Here is a 23,481-nt window from a genome sequence, read left to right as displayed (position 1 = left end):
CTGAAACTTTACAGAGGTTGTTGATTAGCTCTAGTAGTCTTTTGGTGGAGTTTTTGGGGTTTCCTAGGTATAGAATTCTATCATCAAAAAAAGAAAGATAATTTGATTTCTTATTTTCCTATTTGGATGTCATTTCTTTTTTTTTTTTTTTTTTATTTTGCCTGATTACTCTAATAGGACTTCCAGTACTATACTATATAGGAGTGGTGAGAGTAGATAACCTTGTCTTCTTCCAGATTACTTTTTTTTTTTCTAGGTGGAGTTTTGCTCTTGTCACCCAGGCTGGAGTGCAGTGGGTGATCTTGGCTCACTGCAACCACCACCTCTTGAGTTCAAAAGATTCTCCTGCCTCAGCCTCCTCAAGCAGTTCGCCAACCCCAATATATCCAAAGAGATATTTCATAAAGGGGAGCTCAGGCTGACATCTGGCAGGTATCTTTCTGGGACAATGATAACAGAATAAGAAACTGGCAGAAAATGTTACTGTTCTGAAGCCACTGCAATTGATCCCCAGGCAAACAGGGTCTGGAGTGGACCTCCAGCAGTCCTACAGTAGAGGGGCCTGACTGTTAGAAGAAAAACTAAAAAACAGGAAGAAATAACGTCAACATCAACAAAAAGGACATCTACTCAGAGACCCCATCCCAAAGTCACCAATTACAAAGACCACAGGTAGTTAAATCCACAAAGATTGGAAGAAACCAGCTCAAAAAGGATGAAAACACCTAAAACCAGGATGCCTCTCCTCCTCCAAGGGATCAAAACTCCTCACCAGCAAGGGAACAAGATGGATGGAGAATGAGTCTGATTAAATGACAGAAACAGGCTTCAGAATGTTGGTATTAAAAAATTCTCTGAGCTAAAAGAACATGTTCTAACCCAATGTAAAGAAACTAAGAACCCTGAAATAGGTTTGATGAAATGCTAATGAGAATAAACAGCTTAGAGAAGAATACAAATGATTTGATGGACCTGAAAATCACAGCACAATAACTTCATGAAGCATACACTGTTTCAGTAGCTGACTCAACCAAAAAGAAGAAAGGATATCAGAGATTGAAGATCAACTGACTTTAATAAAATGAGAAATCATGATTAGAGGAAAAAGAGTGAAAAGAAATGAACAAAGCCTCCAAGAAATGTGGTATTATGTGAAAAGAATTTATATTTGATAGGTGTACTTGAATGTGACAGAGAGAATGAATCCAAACTGGAAAATACTCTTCAACATATTATCCAGGAGAACTTCCCCAACCTAGCAAGGCAGGTCAATATTCAATTCCAGGAAATACAGAGACCACCACAAATATATTCCTCAAGAAGAACAACCCCAAGGCACATAATTGTCAGGTTCACCAGGATTGAAATGAAGAAGAAAAAAAAATGCTAAGGGCAGCTGGAAAGAAAGGTCGGGTTACCCACAAAGGGAAGCCTATCAGACTCACAGCAGATCTCTCAGCAGAAAGCCTACAAGCCAGGAGAGAGTGGGAGCCAATATTTAACATACTTAAAGAAAAGAATGGTTAATCTAGAATTTCATATCCAGCCAAACTAAGCTTCATAAGCAAAGAAGAAATAAAATCCTTTATGAACAAGCAATTGCCGAGAGATTTTGTCACCAACAGACCAGCCTTACAAAAGCTTCTAAAAGAAGCACTATACATAGAAAGGAACAACAGTATCAGGCACTCCAAAAATGTACCAAATGGTAAAGAGCATCTACACAATGAAGATACTACATCAACTAATGGGCAAAACAACCAGCTAGCATCAAAATGGTAGGATCAAATTCACACACAACAATATTAAGCTTAAATGTAAATGGGCTAAATGCTTCAATCAAAAGACACAGACAGGCAAATTAGATAAAAAGTCAAAACCCATGGTGTACTGTATGCAGGAAACCCTTCCCATGTGGAAGAATATACATAGTCTCAAAATAAACAAATGAAGGAAGATTTACCAAACAAATGGAGAGCAAAAAAAAAAAAAAAAAAAAGCAGTAGTTGCAATCCTAGTCTCTGATAAAATAGACTTTAAACCAACAAAGATCAAAAGAGACAAAGAAGGACATTACATAATGGTAAAAGGATCAATGCAGCAAGAAGAGCGAGTGATCCTAAACATATACGCCCCCCATACAGAAGCACCCAGATACATAAAGCAAGTTCTCAATGACTTACAAAGAGACTTGAACTTCCACGCAATAATAGTGGGAGACTTTAACACTCCACTATCAATATTAGACAGATCAAAGGAACAGAAAATTAACAAGGATATCCAGGACTTGAACTCAGATGTGGACCAAAAAAACCTACGTCATCCACAGAAATCTTTTCCCCACATCCACAGAATATACATTCTTCTCAGCACCACATTTCACCTACTCTAAAACTGATCAAATAATTGCAAGTAAATCACTCCTTAGCAAATGCAAAAGAATGGAAATCATAACAAACACTCTCTTAGACCACAGTGCAATCAAATTAGGACTCAGGATTAAGAAAGTAATTCAGAACTACACAACTTAATGGAAACTGAAGGACTGGCTCTTGAATGTTGACTGGGTAAACAATGAAATGAATGCAGAAATAAATATGTTTTGCAAAACCAGTGAGAACAAAGACACAACATGCCAGAATCTCTGGGATACCTTTAAAACAGTGTCTAGAGGAAAATTTATAGCAATAAATGCCCACATGAGAAGCAAGGAAAGACCTAAAATCAACACCCTATCAATAAAATTGAAAGAGCTAGAGGAGCAAGATAAAAATACTCAAAAGCCAGCAGAAGACAAGAAATACCAAAGATTAGAGCAGAACATAAAGAAATAGAGACAAAAAAAAAAAAAAAGAAAAAGAAAAAAGAAAAAAACAAAACTTTCAAAAATTAAATAAATCTAGGAGCTGGTTTTTCAAAAAGATCAACAAAATAGACAGACCACTATTCAGATTAATAAAAAAGAAAAGAGAGAATAATCAAATAGAGGCAATAAAAATAATAAAGGGAATATTACCACCAAGTCCACAGAAATACAAACTACCATCAGAGATTACTATAAACAACTCTGTGTACATAAACCAGTAAACCTGGAAGAAATTAATAAATTTCTGGACACTTGAACCCTCCCAAGCCTAAACCAGGAACAGATTGAAACCCTGAATAGACCAATAAGAAGGACTGAAGTTGAGGCAGCAATTAATAGCCTACTAACCCAAAACGCCCAGGTTCAGATGGGTTCACAGCCAAATTCTACCAGACATACAAAGAGGAGCTGGTATGAATCCTTCTGAAACTATTCCAAAGAATCCAAAAAGAGGGAATCCTTCCCAAATAATTTTATGAGACTAACATCATCCTGATACCAAAACCCGACAGACTCAACAACAAAAAAGAAAACTTCAGGCCAATATCCATAATAAACATAGATGCAAAAATCTTCAATAAAATACTGGCAAACCGATTGCAACAGCACATCAAAAACCTATCCATCACGATCAAGTTTGCTTCATCCTACGTTTGCAAGACTGGTTCAACATATACAAGTCTATAAACGTAATCCACCACATAAGCAGAACCAAAGACAAAATAACATGATTATCTCAATAGATGCAGAGAAGGCCTTTGACAAAATTCAACTGCTCTTTATGCTAAGAACTCTCAATAAACTAGGTATATTTAGAAGACCCCATTATCACAGCCCCAAACCTCCTTAAACTGATAAGCAACTTCCTCAGTCTCAGGACACAAAATTTATATGCAGAAATCACAAGCATTCCTATAACCAATAACAGACTAAAAGAGAGCCAAATCAAGAATGAACTGTCATTCACAATTGCTACAAAAAGAATACAATACCTAGGAATACAATTAACAAAGGATATAAAGCACCTCTTCAAGGAGAACTATAAGCCACTGCTTAAGGAAATAAGAGAGGACACAAACAGATGGAAAAACATTCCATGCTCATGCTTAGGAAGAGTTAATATTGCAAAAATGGCCATACAGTCCAAAGTAATTTATAGAGTCAAAGCTATCCCTATCAAGCTACTTAAGACCCTCTACACAAAACTGGAAAAAAAAGGACCTTAAACTTCATATAGAACCAAAAGAGGGTCTGCATAGCCAACACAATCCTGAGCAAAAAGAACAAAGCTGGTGGCATCATGCTACCTGACTTCAAACTATACTACAAGGCTACAGTAATCAAAACAGTATGGTACTAATACCAAAACAGAAATTTAAACCAATGGAACAGAACAGAGACCCTGAAGGCAATGTCACACATCTACAACCATCTAATTTTTGGCAAACATGAGAAAAACGAGCAATGGGGAAAGGTTGTCCTGTTTAATAAATGGTGTTGGGAAAACTGGCTAGCCATTTACAGGAAACAGAAACTGGACCCCTTCCTGACAGTTTACACTAAGATTAACTCCAGATGGATTAAAGACTTAAACATAAGGCGTAACACCATAAAAACACTAGAAGAAAACCTACGCAAAACAATTCAGGACATAGGCATAGGTAAGGACTTTGGGACTAAAACATCAAATTATTGGCAACAAAAGCCAAAATAGACAAACTGGACCTAATTAAACTCCAAAGCTTCTGTACAGCAAAAGAAATAATTACTAGAGTGAACTGGAAACCAACAGAATGGTAAAAAAAAAAAAAAAAAAAAAAAAAAAAAAAAAAGGAAAAGAAAAAAAAATTGCAATCTACCCATCTGACAAAGGAGTAATATCCAGAATTTACAAAGAACTAAAACAGATTTACAAGAAAAAGAAAAAAATAAAATAAACTCATTTAAAAGTGGGTGAAGGATATGAACAGATGCTTTTCAAAAGAAGACATATATGAGGCTAACAAACATATGAAGAAATGCTCATCATTATTGGTCATTAGAGAAATGAAATTCAAAACCACATTGAGATACCATTTCGTGCCAGTTAGAACAGTGATCATTAAACAATCTGGAGACAGCAGATGCTGGAGAGGATGTGGAGAAATAGGAACACTTTTACACTTTTGGTGGGAGTGTAAATTAGTTGAACCTTTGTGGAAGACAGTGTGGTGACTCTTTAAGGACCTAGAAATAGAAATTTCATTTGACTCAGCAATTCCATTACTGGGTATATATCCAAAGGTTTATAAATCGTTCTATTATAAAGACATAAACACATGTATGTTCATTGTGGCACTGTTTACAATAGCAAAGACTCGGAATCAACCCAAATGCACATCAATGATAGACTGGACAATAAAAATGTGGCACATATACACCATGGAATACTATGCAACCTTAAAAAACGATGAGTTCGTGTCTTTTGTTGGGACATGGTTGAATCTGGAAACCCTCATTCTCAGCAAACTGACACAAGAGCAAGAAATCAAACACCGCATGTTCTCACTAACGGGTGGTTGTTGAACAATGAGAATACATGGACACAGGGAGGGGAGCACTACACACTGGGGTCCTTTGGGGGGAAACGAGAGGGACAGTTGGGGGTAGGGATGTTGGGGAGGAATAACGTGGGGAGAAATGCCAGATATAGGTGATGGGGATTGAGGCAGCAAATCACACTGACATGTATGTACGTATGTAGCAGTCCTGCATGTTCTACACGTGTACCCCAGAACCTAAAGTGCAATAAAATATATATATTTAAAAAATAAAAAAAAAACAAAAATGAAATAATATGCCTTAATTCTGAATGTTTCTGTTATACGGTATACTATAGAAATATTAGTTTTGACTTTTTCTGTGTCTCTGTACATTTGTAACTGATAGCATTACTTTTAATGTTTTGCCAGAAGTTTTTTTTCTTTTTTTCTTTCTTTTTTTTTTTTTTTAATAGGGAGTCTCACTTTGTCAATCAGGCTAGAGGGTAGTGGTGCAATCTCGGCTCACTGCAACCTCCACCTCTCTGGTTCAAGCGATTCTCCTGCCTCAGCCTATCTGGTACCTGGGACTACAGGCACGTGCCACCATATCCAGTTATTTTTATTTTTATTTTTTTACTTTTAGTGGAGACAGGATTTCATCTTGTTACCCAGGCTGCTCTCCCACTCCTGACCTCATGATCTGCTTGCTTTGGCCTCCCAAAGTGCTGGGATTACAGGCATGAGCCACCATGCCTGGCTGACAAAAGTTTTAAAGATCATGAAATAATCATATTTTTCACCATTGATTATTAAATTGCTACACATGGTTTTAACTTTCATAGTCATTTTTTACAATACTTCAAGAATACATAAAGCAAGGATAGTATGTATAGTGGATTCACCTTTCTCAATATTTCCCTCATCTAGGCACTATATTATTCTATCCCATTTCTATTGTAATTTTTAAGATGTGATCATCTATTATCTGAAATAGTAAAACAATTTATTAGATTTTTTTTCCTAAATTTTACATTATGCTTTTGAGAAAGCTATTCATTTACAAGTTCTGGTATTTAAAATTTCTGTATAGTTCTCCACTCCTACCAGGATAAAGTCCAAATTACTTAACATGCCAGAAAAGACTCTTCATATTCTGGTACCTGGCTTACTCCAATGACATCTATAACCTTTTTGAATTTTATGCTCTACCCGCATTTAATACCTTCTGTTTTCTAACTACATTGTAATCTTTTTTTTTTTTTAACCTTAGAGAAGTTTTTATTCATTTATTCCAATAGCATTTGAGTATTTTGCCTTAGAAAATTTATTCATCTGTTTATTACAGTATTCTTGCCTGGAAGCATTTCTTCATTTATTTTATTCTTGTAGTATGTCCCAAGTATGTAAAAGATAACAAGTATAGAGGTTTCACTAAAATTTAGTGAATGAATCCTAATCCTTACACTATGGTTTAGAAGTAACTAAACAAAGTATCAATATATAATTTTACACTTATCACCATAAACGTGGTGCTTTGAAAGAGAGTAATTAAGAAAGTTAGGGAGGGGTCAGATGAAACTTCTGGGAAATATTGAATGGTATTGAATTTACAGACTTGTTTTAAGTGGTCTGGAGGGAGGCTGGAGAGAAAGGTAAAAGTTAGCATTTTAAACAGAGAAAAACACATATAAAGGGCTTATGTAGCATGTCTTGTGCAGGATTACTTTGTACTCAGAAAATTAAAAGTAAAAATCAGATTGAGGAATGGAGACAGAAAATGAAAAATGAGGACAGGAAATGAAAAATATAAAAGGATAAATGGCATACATATAAAGAAGATCCTTGATGTACGGCAAAACATGAATGTATGCATGGTAGTGAAATTCGTTCTATGGAGAACTTTGGAAGAGTATCAGTATTGGATGGGGATAGTATTATTAAAAAAGGGACTCAGGAATACTCGAATAGATAAATTAAGAATGCAGTTAGATTCATACATTTGAAACTCAGAGGCTAAGTCTTGACTAGAGATAAAATAAATATCAATATTAGCAATTTGATATAGATAAATACTGGAGTTCCAGCATATTTGATATTTTATTTAGGGAGTGAATGTGGAAGCTGAGAAAGGGTTTAGTCCTTGTCACTATATTATCCCAATATGTAATAGACAGGTAAGTGAGAGAAACAATGAAAAGTAGATTCAGAAGGTGGGCTGAGAAGCAGTAGAAGTATAGTAACACAAAATTCTGGAAGAGATATCATTTAAAAAAAACAGTGAACATCCGTTTTAAATACAATTTTGATTTAAAATTAGTTGAGAAATGGGAATATAATTTGGCTTTAGTGATACTGAGATTACTGGACAAAAACTAGAAAAAACAACAAGGAGGTGTCTGTATGTATTCAAATTTGGTTATGGAACAAAGATATATGGTACAGAAGCAAATTTTATATTTGTCTTATCATAGCAGCAATTCCTCTTTTCTAACAGAAGGGAGCAAGAAAAAGATAGCTGCATATCACAGATTTCATTTTCTGGTAGAAGAAAGCCAGAAAACTCCCTATGTGATGGCTTCTGTTTCCTCTTTGATACAAATAATATACAATGAACTTACTGAAATTAGGAAATTTTTAGAAAGATTTGACCAAGGCAGGGAAAAAAAATGAATGATGTGATGTGGAGCAGAGGAATTCAATCAGAAGGCCAAAGTTTTTGGATAAACCAAATTGTACACACATCGCAGACAATGGTGCCAAGTATGAAATGGACAGTATGACATTAGACCAATGGTCAAGATATTTGTTTCAACGCAGGACAATAACAGATTACAAGAAAGGAAGGGAAATTAATGTCATATCCCAATAGCATGAATCATGCAAAAGAAAGCTTTGTATCATGATGATGAATGAAGTTTTAGAAGTGGCAGCAGTGTCTGGGACTGTAGTTAGGAGGATAATAACCTAACATTGCAAAGCTTTTTATTGATGCTTGTCCTTGTCTTCAAAATTCTAAATGCAGGTATTAGAGCCTTGCAGTCTGTTAAACAGGGAGTCAGATATATAGCAACTGTTAACAATCTAAATACCCTGTTAAGGTGGGGTCAGCCAGTAAATATTTTAATTTAAAAGTATGCATAGAAAAATGACAAAATGATATGGATTTTCAACAACATTTTAATATGCTTAAGTCACCTATAGTTTAACCGAGAAAGGTACACAGTTGCACTAAAGAAATATAGAAAATATGAGAATCATATCTATACAGAAAGTATAAATAGAACCATCAGCACATGAGTTGGTCATAACAAAATTGATAAGAAGCTGATGACATTGTTGTGAGAATTACTTTGTCAAAATACCCACAGACTGTAGAGAAGGAAACTATGAATATTTGAGACTTAAAATTACCCTGTGCCTACCTATCTGTGGACAAGAAGTAAACTGAAAAATCCGTTCCACCCCCAAGACAGTAATTTTCCCTGACGTCTTCATCGCAGTTGTCAGAGAAAATGAGGGAAATGAATCTTCAAGAGGAGCCATGAAGAATAAGTAACAGGAGAGCCACATTTAGGGTACCAAATTGAACTGATTTTAAAAACTCTGTTTCATTGCCAAGAATTGATCTAGTATATAAAGGACGCTCCCAGCTGTTTTTTACCTGTACTCTTTCTATAAACAAGATAACTAATTAAAAGGAAACTAGAAGGCATAGACATAGAAAGAATCAGAAAAATAGGGGAATCAAATGTAGAAGTGGGAGCTCAGCAGCGATGCCCTAACTTAGTCTTTCTGTGGCTAAAGACAGACTACATTTAATGGAGTGTATGATTCTCTTTCGTAACTTCTAATTACTACCACGTGGTGGATCCCCTTTCTTCTCCTACCCATGACTTCTTTGAATTAGTTAGATCAGGTGCCTCTCCCTTAATAGCACAGAGGCAGAGCAATCATCCTGATGTGCCTATCTATAGTGATGGCACCGGTAATTTAAAATGAAGCTGCACTTTGATTACAGTTGAATCTAGATAAAATTAAATCAGATTGCAAAGATATGTATATAGAGACATACACACGTGATTTATTAATGCAATGTATCTAAAATACTCTATCGATTTCACTGTAGCTATATTTAAAACATTGACTTTTCAGGACATATAGATTAGGACCGAATAATTGTTGTGGTAGATAAACTAGGCAGTTACCTATTGTCTAGTATATCAATTAATAATTATTACAAGTGTAATACTTTAAATTACCGGTGCCATCATTGTAGATGGGCACATCGATGATTGCTCTGGTTCTGTGCTAATAAGGGAAAGGCACCTGATCTAATTAATTCAAAGAAGTACCAGATAAGAGGAGAAGAAAGGGGATCCACCACGTGGTAGTAATCAGAAGTTAATCAGAAGTTAATCAATTAATAAACTAGACAATTACTTTTTGATAAACTAGACTATTATTGTCTAGTTTATTATTACACTATGGTTTAGAAGTAACTAAACAAAGGATCAATATAGATCAATAAACTAGACAATTATTGTCTAGTTTATCAAAAATTGAAGACAATTACTGTCTAGTTTATAAATTCTTTAGAATATAATTTAGGTTTTTAATATACATAGACGATAAGGAACAGTCCTTAAGAAGCCTCAAGTTTAGATAACGTTTAGGCACAGATACTGTGCAATAGTTGTAAACACAAAGGCTTTAGGGTTAAAGTGACAATTTATCAATCTTGGTGTTAAAAAATAAAGTTGTTGATGGCTTTCTGGAAGAAAGAATAACTGAAATAATTAACGAAGGATGGGAAATAATTAACGAAGGATGGGAAATAATTGCACATATACATATAAATAGGAGTGGAAAAAGGTGGTGTGTTGTGAAGATGAGAGGTGAGATAAAATTATAAGACAGAGAATATTAGCTCAGTATAATGCAAAACAAAAATAAAGGCAGTAGATGATGGTAGAAAGCTAGTTAGAAGTAAGCAAGAAGAGTACTTGTAATATTTACTAGTGTGTATTTATTTTGTTTTAAGAATTTGGGGAATATTAAGAGATTGCCTATAGGATATATATTGATCATATTTGTAGTTAACATATCAATCAGTTGAGGCCACCCTGGGATGTGTCTTGCATCCAGAAAGGTGTCTATTTACTTGAAGCAACAATTTCTTCCTGGCACGTGGATATGGGTTACATGGTTGATAAGATATAGTCTAAAAATCTGGCTAAAGAATAATGTCCTAATTTAGTAGAAGGGAAAATTCTGACTTTAATGTGGAGCTTGTTTTGTGTTTTTCTTTAGACATGATTCAGACTTTTCTTAATTAAAGACTAATTATAACTCCAATTTTAAATACTTATAAGCTATTATAAAATGGGAAGTGTGTGAAGACAATATCCATTGGACCAAAACCGAAAAAAGTGTTTGTTTTGTCTACTCTTCGAATCTTACTATTGTCACATTTTCATTTTGAAAGAAGTGATAAGTTCGTTTACTGATTATAGTTAAAAGGCAGAAAAGTACTTATCTTTTAGCTGACATTATTACATTTAAAAGATCCCCCTCTAATAGCATAGCAAGATAAATTTTATTGTTAACCTCTTTTGTGCCAGAAAATTTTCTAGGCACTTTATTATTACTTACTTCACAGGCTAATAATGTCAAGTTAGATTTTTTAAACATTTATATTTTGTTAATCACTAAAAATCCTGTCTGTCTAATTTTGAAGGAAAACGTAAGTAATAAATGTAAATATTGTTTCACTAAAACAGATTCATCTCTTGTGAGATCAAGGCATCATACCTATAGTGAACCTAGTAGCCACCAACTGCTTAGGCAGTGATTAGTGACAGTGTTGGTGGGCTCAAGACCACAAAGGAGATGGAGCTCTTGGCAGAGAAACAAACATGAGTAGTAACAGTAGTGGAGCCAAGCCTGGGTATAAATCCTAAAGACAAAAACTAAGTCTGTGAGTTACATAGACTGAATCTCTCTGCCTCATTTTTAAACATTGGAAGCATAACACATTTTGAATAACTGGAATCACTAAATATATAAAAGCATCTATCATAATCCCTAGCACATTAGATCCTACTGAAAGTTCATTTCATTCCTTCAATTGAATATATATGTTTAAATGTATTTCTGTATCTTTTTGTGTTTCTCACTGTGTGTACACACCTGTGTCTTTGATTGTGATGAGCAGTACTTTTCAGGGCATATTCTGGATTGGAAGCTTTTATATTGCTTTTTCTTTTTTTTTTTTTTTTTTTTTTTTTTTTTTTTTTTTTTTTTTCACTGATCACAGTAAGAATAGACTATATAAAATATATATATTCTTATTACATATATTATTACATCACATAGATACATAAAATATCATTATTCAAAAAACAGTATTTCAATACTTACTTGGGTGGTGCTCTCTAATCTTTAATTTTCCATCCTAGTCTACTCTTTTTTACTTTAATTTAAAAATAGCTCTGGTTTTCACACTCTCTAAAATCTTCACTAAACGGATTACACAACCATTAAGAAGTCATAATGTGCACATTGAAAGTACTGTCCTAGATAACTTATTCATTCCTCATTAGTGTGCAATAAGAAAAATAAAAATACTCTATGAAAATGAGAAGCAATACACCTTTCAGAGGTAAAGAAAGGTCTTTACAGGCCTATCTGAATAGAAAATCATAATTGTCTTAAACCTGTGAAGATACCAGAGGCTAGCTAATAGGCTGTTGTCTCCTTATAACTTGACTCCTCTCTGTAAAGACTCAGAACATAACCGACACAAAGAGAGATAATGAAACCTGAATTTTAATACACAGCATTGAAGATGAGACTTCCTTATTGTGACAATTCAGTTTTAGAAAATAAATTTTATTTCTCCAAAAGCACTCATCAGCTGTTAATTGAAAAGGAGTAGTCAGGCAGTACTGCAAAAATGTAAACAGCTGCCTAATATATTTGCACTCCAAAAACCTTGGCCAAGATCTTGACTAACAAGAACTAGTAAATTAGAACAGATAAAGGAATATACGAATTGCTGAAATACGACACATATCTTTCCCAAAAAAATCCATTAGGGATTTTTCATCATAAAATATTGACATATTTCATTCTGCATTAAGATAGTTCAATAAGGCATTTCTTGAAATAGATAAATAGGTGATAGATAGATAGATAGATGCTACAAAATCTAGAATTTATTTTTAACATTTGACTTATAAAATTGAAAATGTGTGATATAAAATTTTCAAACTTCCAAAGAATTGTTATTTTATATTTAACACTAAATGCATGATGTGTAGTTATGGCCCTGAACCAAGCAGAATGTGAACTTTCAGGCTCAGTAAACAAACTGTGATCAGGGCATAACCTGAAAATTGGACACCAATTGTACCAGAAATATGGTCTATTTCAACTTCTGCATAAATCCTTTATAATTTTTGGTATTGACTTGACCAAAAAGCATGTATTGAAAATTTTAATTTTTAGCTGTTTTAATGTTTAGCTGGACCTAGCTTTTAAATTAAAGACTTAGTAAAATTGTAAATTAAAACATGTCTGTGAAACCACTAGAAATAACAAGTGTTTAAAGACGACAGCCTCAGGGCAAAATAATAATAATAATAATAATAATAATAATAATAATAATCTTTTGTCTGCTTGCCAAATCTTACTACTGTCAAAACTTGAATGGAGTAAGAAGCCAAATCACTCACTTATGATAGATTACAGAATGCAAAGCAGAAAATTACTTAATTTTTTACCTTAACTCATTGCATTTAAAGTTTTCTGTATGAGTAGAATAAGAGGTAAAACAAATTATTTCCTATCTGTTATGTCAATCTATTTTCTAAACACTTTACTAGTAAGTATTTGCTTCACCAGTCAATGGAGTTGAAGTTATTTTTAAGTAATTATTTTCTTAGTGGTAAAAAATGTGTGCTGTTCTACTTACACTCTTAAAAATAGAATGTTTTATAATTTTAACAATTAAGCATATAAGCTCAAGTATAATATGAGAAGGTTTTCAATAAGTTGTATTTAAATTTCAGGAAAAATACATGACATAGTCTTCAAGTTAAAAAATTAAACCACCAACTCTTTCTTCATCATAGAGTATCCTTTTATAGGGTCTATCTTGAGCTGGAGGAAATAAAATGATAATAATGAACAACGTATTTTCAGGCTATCTGAGACCCAGGAGATACCTCTTGTATTAGTCTCTTCTCATGCTGCTAATAAAGACATACATGAGACTGGGTAGTTTATAAAGGAATGAAGCTTAATTGACTCATAGTTCCATATGGATGGGGAGGCCTCACAATTATGACAGAAAGCTAATGAAGAGCAAAGTTACATTGTACACGGCAGCAGACAAAGAGAGCTAGTGTAGGGAACTCAAATTTACAAAACCATCAGATCTCCTGAGACTTACTCACTATCATGAAAACATCATGAGAAAGACCCCCATGATTCAATTACCACTCACAGGGTCCTTCCCACAACATTTGGAAATTATGAGAACTATAATTCAAATTAAGCTTTGGGTGGGGACACAGTCAAACCATATCAGCCCCTCTTAGTAGAAAAGGTGTTTTACAGGTTCCTGAAATACTCTGAGGTTGTGCCTGTTTCTCTTATTCAATAAAATGAACAGGCAGAGTCATTGCTACAAGTATTCAAGGCGTATTGTGTTATGTATTGCTTTCTCACTATGTAAACAAACTTATACTGCAAACGTACTTTTTAAAGGGGACATTCGAATCTCACTCTTTGTTAATTAAAACGTTTTAGGAAAGGTAAATAAGGCCAACAATTTCTGAATTTGTAAATCTGCATATAAATCATCTTTTACTGTAGCATAAAATATTTGGTTTGTAAGCCTCCCCCACCTTTCACTTCATCAATGCATTCATTTAATATTCTATTCATCCTTTGGGAGATTTTTGAGTCTGATACGAGTATTATGGACAAGAATGATTTGGCTTCATTTTGTAAACCAAAAGGTATCTGAGACAGGCCTCAATCAATTCAAAGGTTCACTTTGTCAAGGTTAAGGACATGCCCAGAAGAAAAAAACACAAAAGACCACAAAAGCAGTCTTGATCTCTGCTCTTCTCCAAAGATAATGTTGAAGCCTTCAGTACTTAAAGGGGAAAAACTGGCAGAAAGAGAGAAGGTATGATAATCCACATGTTGCAAAGAAAAATGAGCGAGTAGGAAAATAGTTAAGTCTGTATTCCTTGTCTGGAGATCAGTAAACTGAAACTTTACATTGAGGTGAGACAAGCATAGAGTAGCTACCTGTGGAGATATTTACCCTTTTATCTGTAGCTCTCTGCTTAGGAACAAAAGGAAAAGCAGTTTCTTTCATAACTTGGCTTTCTTCTTAATTTGTTTTTCCTTTTGGCATAGAAAATTGAGTTACCAAATTTTTTATTTTTCTTTCATAATTTTATTTATTTAAAAAATTTAGCTGTTTCCATGCTGATGAGTTTTTGAATTTCTTTAAGTGATTTCTTTATTTACACACCTGCTGGCTTATCTTGCTTACTTTCCTTCTAACAGTTTTCTTGTTTCATTTATGCTTGATTTCTAGTATGTTTTTGAGAACACCCAAATTGCAGTTTTATAAAATATAAGAAGCCTAATTATGAAAATGACCAAATGTTAGTTACTTTCTCTTTTAAACTTATTACTTTGTATATTTAAATTTTTTTATTATAAGGACTTATAACAATGCCTGAAAGCCTATAAGTGAGTACAGCAGGAGAAATAGTCTTAAAGTCATTACAGAAGTAGAATAGGTATTGAAACTCTAAATTATTTATGGTTTAAAAAAAATCAAGGATATACAGTGACCTGAGCTTTAAATATAACCAAATTCGGTAACATGTCATATGAAAGACAGATAGACTGTTATTGGTGTATAGAAATGCTTCTGATTTCTGCACATTGATTTTGTATCCTGAGACTTTGCTGAAGTTGCTTATCAGTTTCAGGACATTTTGGGCTAAGATGATAGGCTCCCCTAAATACACAATCATGTTGTCTGCAAATAGAGACAATTGAACTTCCTTCTTTCCTAATTGAATATCCTTTATTACTTTTTCTTGACTGATTGCTCTGGCCAGAACATCCAATACTATATTGAATAGAAGTGGTGAGAGAGGGCATCCTTGTCTAGTGCCAGATTTCAAAGGGAATGCTTCCAATTTTTGCCCATTCCATGTGACATTGGCTGTGGGTTTGTCATAAATAGCTTTTATTATTTTGAGATACGTTCTGCCAATACCTAGTTTATTTAGAGTTTTTAGCATAAAGGGCTGTTGAATTTTGTTGAAGGACTTCTCTGCATCTGTTGAGATAATCATGTGGTATTTGTCTTTGGTTCTGTTTATGTGGAGAATTATGTTTATAGACTTGCATATGTTGAAACAGCTTTGCATCCCCTGGATGAAGCTTACTTGATTGGGATGCATAATTTTTTTGATGTGCTGTTGCAATTAGTTTGCCAGCATTTTATTGAAGATTTTTGTAATTATGTTAATCATGGATATTGGCCTGAAGTTAGTTTCTGAATTCTGAGTTCTAATTTGATTGCACTGTGGCCTGAGAGACTGTTTGTTATGATTTCCATTTTTTGCATTTGCTGAGGAATTATTTACTTCCAATTATGTGGTCAGTTTTAGAGTAGGTGTGATGTGGTCCTGAGAAGAATGTATATTCTGTGGATTTGGGGTGGAGAGTTCTGTAAATGTCTATTAGGTTTGCTTGGTTCAGGTCTGAGTTCAGGTTCTGGATATCTTTGTTAATTTTCTGTCTTGTTGATCTGTCTAATATTGACAGTGGAGTGTTAAAGTCTCCCTTTATTATTGTGTGGGAGTCTAAGTCTCCTTGTAGGTAATTAAGAACTTGCTTCATGTATCTGGGTGCTCCTGTATTGGGCGTATATATATTTAGGATCATTAGCTCTTCTTGTTGAATTGTCCGTTTTACCATTATATAATGCCCTTCTTTGTCTCTTTTGACTTCGGTTGTTTAAAGTCTATTTTATTAGAGACTAGGATTTCAACTCCTGCTTTTTTTTGCTCTCCATTTGCTTGTTAGATCTTCCTCCATCCCTTTATTTTGGGCCTATATGTGTCCTTGTATTTAAGATGGGTTTCCTGGATACAGCACCCTGAGGGGTTTTGAATTTTTATCCAATTTGCCAGTCTTTGTCTTTTGATTGTGGCATTTAGTCCATTTACATTTAAGGTTAATATTGTTATATGTGAATTTGATCCTGCCATTTTGATGCTAGCTGGTTGTTTTTCCTATTAGTTGAGGCAGTTTCTTCATTGTGTCCATGCTGTCTACCATTTGGTACGTTTTTGGAGAGGCTGATACTAGTTGTTCCTTTCTATGTTTAGTGCTTCTTTCAGGCGCTCTTGTAAAGCAGGCCTGGTGGTGATGAAATCTCTGAACAACTCCTTGTTATAAATGATTTTATTTCTCCTTCAATTATGAAGCTTAATTTGGCTAGATATGAAATTCTAGGTTGAAAGTTCTTTTCTTTAAGGATGTTTAATAGTGTCCCTCATTCTCTTCTGGCTTTTAGGGTTTCTGCTGAGAGATCTGCTGTAAATCTGATGGGCTTCCTTTTGTGGATAACCTGACCTTTCTCTCTGGCTGCCCTTAGCATTTTTTCCTTCATTTCAATTCTGGTGAATCTGATGATTATGTGCCTTGGGGTTGCTCTTCTCGAGGAATATCTTTGTGGTGTTCTCTGTATTTCCTGGAATTAAATGTTGGCCTGCCTTGGTAGGTTGGGGAAGTTCTCCTGGATAATATCTTGCAGAGTGTTTTTCAGCTTGGATTCATTCTTTCCATCATATTCAGGTACACCTATCAAACATAGATTAGGTCTTTTCACATAATCCCTTATTTTTTGGAGGCTTTGTTTGTTTATTTTTACTCTTTTTTTCTAATCTTGCCTTCCCATTTTATTTAATTGAGCTGATCTTCAATCTCTGATATTCTTTCTTCTGCTTGGTCGATTCAGCTATTGAAACTTGTGTATGCTTCGTGAAGTTCTTGTGTTATGTTTTTCAGCTCCGTCAATCCATTTGTATTTCTCTCTAAGCTCTTTATTCTGGTTAGCATTTCATCAAACCTTTATTCAAGGTTCTTAGTTTCTTTGCTTTGGGTTAGACCATGATCCTTTAGCTCAGAAAAGTTTGGTATTATCCACTTTCTGAAGCCTCTTTCTGTCAATTAATCAGACTCATTCTCCATCTAATCTTGTTCCCTTGCTGGTGAGAAGTTGCAATCCTGTAGAGGAGGAGAGGCGTTCTGGTTTGGGGTATTTTCATCTTTTTTGCTCTGGTTTCTTCCCATCTTTGTGGATTTATCTACCTGTATTCTTTGTAGTTGGTGAATTCCAGGTGGGGTCTCTGAGTGGATGTCGTTTTTCTTGCTGATGAAGTTATTTCTTTCTGATTTTTAGTTTTCCTTCTAACAGTAAGGCCCCCGCTGCTGTAGAACTGCTGGAGGTCCAGTCCAAACCCTGGTTGCCTGGGGATCACTTGCAGCAGTTGCAGAACAGTAAGGGTTACTGCCAGTTTCTTCTTCTATTATCTTTGTCCTAGAAGGATACCTGGAGGTATATTTTTGGTTATGCAGGGGTCGGGGAGCTGCTTGAGGAGACAGTCTGTCCCTTATAGTAGCTCAATTGCTGAGCTGTGAGCTCTGTTGTTCCGTTCAGAGCTGCTGGACAGGTACGTTTAAGTTTGCTGCAGTGGAACTCATACCACCTTTTCTTCCCAGTTGTTCTTTCCTGGGAAGGTGAGGCTTTATTTATAAGTTCCTGTAATTCTTCTGCCTTTTTTCAGAGATGCCCTGCCCAGTGCGGAGGTAGCCTTGTCACAGTCTGCCAGCAGTGGCATTGCTGAGCTGCCGTAGGCTCTGCCCAGCTGCCCTGTGAACTTCCTTTCAGTTTTGTTTATAGGAGTATAGTTAGAATTGCCTTAGTAATGTCAGTCTGCCTCAGGAATGGTGGACTGTCTCTGTAATGACAAACTGCTTTGGTAATGGTGGACTGCATCAGTAATGGCAGACTGCCTAGGTAATTGTGGACTGCCTCAGTAATGATGGTCTGCTTCAGCAATGGCGACTGCCTCAGTAGTGGTGGACTGCCTCGGTAATGGTGGACACCCTTCCCCCCAACAGAGCTGCACCATCTCATGTCCAGCTGTGCTTGCTGTGAAACTCTCAATCCAGAGTGATTCAGATTGCTGGTCTTTGTGGGAGTGGGACCAGCCAAGCCAAATCAGCTGGCTCCCTGTTTCAGCCCCCTTTTTTTCAGTTGATTGGGCAACTCTGTCTCCCAGGTGTTCCAGTTGCCAGTTGAAATGGTGCCCAGATCTGTGTGAGTTTTTGTGCAGAGATCTGCTGCGTCAGCTGAAACAGCCACACTGGAAACTCATGGTGCTTTTCTGCCAGGGAATCTCCTGGTCTGTGAAAAGCAAAAATTCATTTGGAAATGTGGTGATCACTGACTCTCTGCATTTTCGCTGGGAACTGCAATCCAGAACTGTTCCTATTCAGCCATCTTGGATCCTCCCTCTGTATCTTAGATGTTAACCTAGAGTTAAAGATTCTTGGTGAAACTGTTTTACTTGACAGATATACGTAGAAAAAGAGAGAACCAAATGCAGCATACAATTTGAAGTAGGAAGGTATGAAAAGTGGAATGAGGATTTGTTTACATGCTACTGAACTCAGGATTACTTTAAACATCAAATACTGTACTAGTTCTTTCTTTATATTTAATATCTCACAGATTTATTTGGAAATCATGAAGTTAAGGAAAATCTTTGTCATGCATTATGTTGTAGGCGTGATGCTACTTACCATGACTTAGGGACTTTTTCTCATGTTTCACATTGCAAAACCCACAACATAGCCCAGGTATGCAAGGATGCATAAAGCAGTATAAGTCATCTCAGAATAAGTGAAAATTCTCTAGTGGTCAACAGTGTGTTCACACTAGCAATATTTTTATGTTACATTTTGACAAATCAAATGATATTAGGTTTATATTGATTTAGAACTCATAAATAACTCTTGACATACTTTATTTTGTAGTACATCTAGGTATAACTGCAATATTTTCCTCACTTTCTCTTCTCTCCTCTGACTTTGAAATGCTTTCCTACTAAATAATCTGAAGGAGTTAACACACTATACCCTGAGAGGTCTTCCATATCTGTGGCAAAAAGCTGTTGTTCCTTTAGTGCCACATCTGATTGGAGAACCCACAAGTGTACTGTAGAAGATAGCTTATCATTTCCGCAAGAGCTATTGAAACATGCAACTAAATCCCTGCTTGCAAAAATTGGCCTTGATGTGTCCCTGAATTCTAGCAAATTGAAAATACTGTCTTTTGTAAAATGTATTATCAGCTGGGTATGAGGTCAGAAAACTAGGAAATGGCAGAAAGCAGTAAATCATATTCCAAGAAGAAGCAAATGGCTTTATGCTTAGAGCTAATATTCCTTTGATTTATAAAAACTATAACACATATTAATAACAATGAAAAAATTGAATGTGAAACTAGCAAAAATTTAGTTATCTTAATATATGACTCATTGCTGGTCTGTTGCTTAATGAGTATTAAAAAAAAAGACGGTGAACTAGAGATAACATATCACAAAATTTTACGAAATTTCATTGATAAAAAACAAGTATTTAATGGCACACACAATATTTTCTCATGTTTTGGTGGTGCTGATTTTAACTGCTTCTTTTATTGATGTATTAAATAGAATTATGATTTCTAGTATACTTGTCTATTTAATACATCAAGTATATTTGTAAGTCCCATGAAGTAGTTTCAACACCTTCGTGTACCTCCTCATGTGTGTTTCTTCAAAGTCAAAGCAGACAATTGCAAATACAGCTAATTATCTCCTAAATATAAAATACCATAGGTCAATCAATTAAAATCAGGTTATTATTCCTATATTAGTAGGGAAAAATAGTTTGTATGCAAGAGATAAATTTTCCAGGCAATTTGTGAAACTTAATGAAGCAAACTATATCTCATGTACATGAATACAAAACTGTTCAGCTTTCTCTATAGGAAGCAAACAAGTATTGATTCATTAATTCATGACTATTTCTTTTTATGAGCAATATAAATCCTACAATTTTAGCCTTTCCAATCTATATTTTATTTCTTATTTCTAAAGCTTCTATTATTATAAACTTTAGATGAGTCTCTTCTATGTGTTGAGGAAAATAATGCAATAAGTACATTAAATTAACGTGGATAATTACCTCTTCTTCACCTGATGGGGTTAGAAGCAAACTGCCATCATAAAGGTGGATATGGAGAAAGAAAACTCACTGAAACCACTATGTAATGGGTGGAAATGAAAAAGAACCATTCTTGTGCTATATAGTAAGTGTTTATAATGTAGAAACAACAACAAAAAAGATACTCTAACATTTTGTTCGACCTCTTTAAAAACTCTCAGCTATTCACATGAGATTGAAATTTATAAAGTCTAACCTGTGATAGAATTTTAAAGTGTCTATTAGAAATAGTAAAAATCATATTTTCTATGAATATGTGAAAAATCATAGAAAATATGATTTTTACTATAAGCCTAGATTTCATTCAGGTAGAAAAAATGGTAGTTTGATGGATGATATTTTTATAAGAAAAAACTTATATTTTCCTGAAATAAAATTTCTCCATACTAATTTAAGACACTAACTAACAAAATACAGTGTAAGTGGCAAAGCAGATGGTAAATACTTGACGGATAAGTCATGAGAGATTTCTGAAGTAGGAGCTAGTACCTCAAACTTTTCTCCAGCATCAGATAGATTTTGTTGCAGACTATGATGCAAACAAAAATGTTGAGCATTTGAAATATAAACACAAAAATTCTTGATAAAGTATTTATCATTAGATAAAGGATTCTGGAAACTTGGCAATTAAAAAAAATATTTTTCATTCTTTCTCTGAAAATGGAAATCTCTCTGCTTCTCCTACATCAAGTTGTGGTTGGATTTTATGGGTACAGAGTGTAAATAATATATTGGGCTTTATTTAGTCATGAAAAATAAATTTGATGTAGCTTTTGCACATAATGGACTTTGTAAATATCTCTATCAAAGAAAAACAGAGGTGGGACACCATATATCTCGGTCCTCTTGGTAGAATGACCATATGACCAATTGACTGTATCTGTTGTTCTTGGCCTTCACAAGTTTGTTAAATAAAGCTCAAAAAGTGATTTCAATTTCTTCTGTCTAAGATTTAGGGAATGGCAAAAGAAATTATGATGAAACCGTGCTATGAACTTCTATAGAACTACTAAAATAAAAATAATGACAGTTGACTTGAAATTATTTTCAGTAGCTATTGATGACCAAGAAGATAAAATGCAGTGAACTGTGTTTATTAAATATCAGTTTGGGAAGACAATAACCTCAATTTTCTTATGTATGTATATCTGTGTTCATTCATATTTATGTACATTTTTGATATTGTACACTCATGAAGAAAATGGTGAAGAATATATTTTAGAATATATTTCACCCCTTAACATTGGTTTTTTTATGGATTAGTGTGTGAGTAAGGGCATATATAAGGAGAAGAAAGACAGCATATATCCAGGTAATACAGAAAATTACAGGAAGACAATGCAATACAAGTTACAAATCCCTGCACCTATGCAATTCAACTCTTTGGACATGAGACTATGTTTTTAATATATCCCTCAGGGATTCTTATGCATAGCAAGGGTGTATAAACTGTTTCATATTAAAAGGAGCAGGTGAGGAAAAACGTAACTGTGACTTTAAATCTGCTCCCATTTCTAGGGAACAGGTTCAGTTATTCTAGAGAATGAATCAATTTCTCCTCACTATAATGTTTCCAAAATGAGAACATATTTTAGTTATCAGATAAATTAATAAATGTACATTTTCAGCTTCTTCAGTTAGGTTTTGAGATCCAGAAAATATGTCACTTGAAAATCTAGATTGTGACTATAATTTTTCTAATGATTTCCTCTGCTAATAGAATGTAATCTAAGCAAAGGGTGGATTTACTTATGGAGTATTAATTCATTTATATTCTTGTGGATACTTATTTTTTATAAATATTTCTGCTGATTGTACAAGAGCATGTAGACATTTAACAATAATACATACCAAAAAACTGCATAAAAATAAGAATATTATTTTACTTATTTAAACAAAAATTTTCTAAACTCAAATGCCATCTATTGTAAGAATTACTATTATCATCATTTGACTGTCTTCTATAAAACCTCTGGGAATGCAGGGACATGGGAGTAATGTAAATACTAATTAACAGTTCATTGTGTTTAGTAAGTCAAAAACCCATCTCCATAAGCCTTAGAATCTTTTGTTTTCAGCTCTTGAAACAACCACATTCTTTACTGTCTTAGAAATTCCATAGTTAAAAATTGTCTGTTCCTTTTTTCCTGAAATTTCAGAGGAGCAATATAATTTTACTGTTTCAATGGCAAGTTTCTCCCAATGCAAGAAAGTTGGAATGAAGAGAAATTCATTTAATACTGAGGAGAGAAATTCGAAATGTTTCTCTGCAACTAATACTCTAATTTGATCGTGCCCACTGGTCATCTACAATCACCATATGTAGTAAGGGTAGATGTTTTATAAAATGAGTTTCCTGTCTTGTGATTTCACCAAATTGATCATAAAAAGAACAAACAATGTCATTTCTATAATAATTCTTTATTTAATATACATTAAATTTTAGTGCCCATCACCTTCTAGAAAATAATAGCATTTTCCGGGCATGGTGGCTCATGCCTGTAATCCTAGCACTTTGGGAGGCTGAGGTGGGCAGATCACGAGGTCAAGAGAACGAGACCATCCTGGTCAACAGGGTGAAATCCCGTCTCTACTAAAAATACAAAAAATTAGCTGGGCATGGTGGCACGTGCCTGTAATCCCAGCTACTCAGGAGGCTGAGGCAGGAGAATTGCCTGAACCCAGGAGGCGGAGGTTGCGGTGAGCCGA

Source organism: Saimiri boliviensis, chromosome 3 (assembly GCF_048565385.1).
Source record: "Saimiri boliviensis isolate mSaiBol1 chromosome 3, mSaiBol1.pri, whole genome shotgun sequence".
In the NCBI taxonomy this organism is placed as follows: Eukaryota; Metazoa; Chordata; class Mammalia; order Primates; family Cebidae; genus Saimiri; species Saimiri boliviensis.
Note: the sequence above shows the minus strand (reverse complement) of the source record.